Consider the following 1,415-nt stretch of genomic DNA (forward strand, 5'->3'; position numbering starts at 1 on the left):
CTTTAGCTTGAATTTGCATATGAGTAGTTGGTGGTCTGTTCCACAATCAGCCCCCGGCCTAGTTTTCACAACTGATATTGAGCTTCTCCAGTGGTTCTTTCCACATATGTAATCGATCTGATTCCTATGCATGCCATCAGGTGAAATCCAGGTATATAGCCTGCGTTTATGCCTCTTAAAAACGTGAAATATATACATATTAACAAATAAATTATAACTTTCATTATAAATTCACTATTAATTCCTTTAAAAGGCTAAATTATTGGAATACATTGGGTGAAAATTGAATGAACATAAGTTAATTAAGTTTTGATATAGAAAATAATGCCAATTTGTTTTTATTTTTGTGTATTATTGGAAATCAGAAAAAGAAAAATTAGATAAATAACTCCAGCTTTTGCTATTTTTTTTGAACCTTTAATGAGAAAAAATATATATATACTATGGGGCTGAAGACATGACAAGGCCAACAGAGCATGGACAAACATAATTACAATGAAACGAAAAGGGGGCCCGACAAGGCTAAGTCTGGATTTCCTCGTCATTTAGCAGCATGTTGGGGATCCCGCGGCTGATGGGGAAGTGATGTCCAGACTCTGGGCACTGCAGGGTGCCCTATAATACGTCCACCTCTAGCAGCACGTGGTGCATCTTCCTTTAAAAAGCCTCATCGTGTTCATATCCCTCAGTTGGCCCTTTGGGGACCTCGACCAGATGCAAGGTCTCGGCTGCCTCCAGAAGCGCCACCCACTCCACCTTGGGTATCATCCGCGCTACGAAGTCGGGGTTGAACTCCACTGGGTTGACACGGGCTTCGGTGGCCTGCAGCTGCAGGGGGAAAAAGCGGGGCCCCACCCCCCGCACATGGGAGCTCAGCAAATTGTGCGTAAGAAGCTTCATGTTCCCACCTGAGCTCCAGCCAGACCGGAGCCGCAGGAAGGAGCAGCTTTTGCTATTTTTGTGTAAAGTAGTAAAATAAATCTGCTTAGATTTAATCTATGTTGAAGAGTGTATAAAATGTAGCATGTTAAATTTATAACTCAAATTCAAGAAAATAATAAATAGTAAATAGTGGATATTTTACTCTATTTTCTTCCTACTGTTAAAGATGTACTACTTCAAAGTATTATCACTTGATTTTACTGAAATTTATTATTATTCACTTTTATGAAGTATTCATTGAATATTCCTTTTTTACCTAAAATCTCTTCAGGAAAATCTTTTATGTATGTCCAGTTAGAAATACATAGTTGAAAATTTCACTGCACTTTTAGATACTATATTGAGAAGACAAGAGTCCAATTCTTCTACAGAGTTCTTGCAGTATCACACTAAGAACAATGAAATGTTGCTGAGCTGAAAGTTTTTCATTAAACTATTCACCACCCAAAGGCTAAAATACAGGATATTTTTAC

At 38.2% G+C, this 1,415-nt stretch overlaps 1 pseudogene; it reads right to left on the reverse strand.

Moving 5' to 3' along the window:
- Positions 1-522: 522 nt before the first annotated feature.
- LOC102858655 lies at positions 523-900 on the reverse strand (annotated as a pseudogene).
- Between the last annotated feature and the right edge of the window lie 515 nt (positions 901-1,415).

This window comes from Elephantulus edwardii, unplaced genomic scaffold (assembly GCF_000299155.1).
Source record: "Elephantulus edwardii isolate Elephantulus edwardi_28Jun2011 unplaced genomic scaffold, EleEdw1.0 scaffold00128, whole genome shotgun sequence".
Classification (NCBI taxonomy): Eukaryota; Metazoa; Chordata; class Mammalia; order Macroscelidea; family Macroscelididae; genus Elephantulus; species Elephantulus edwardii.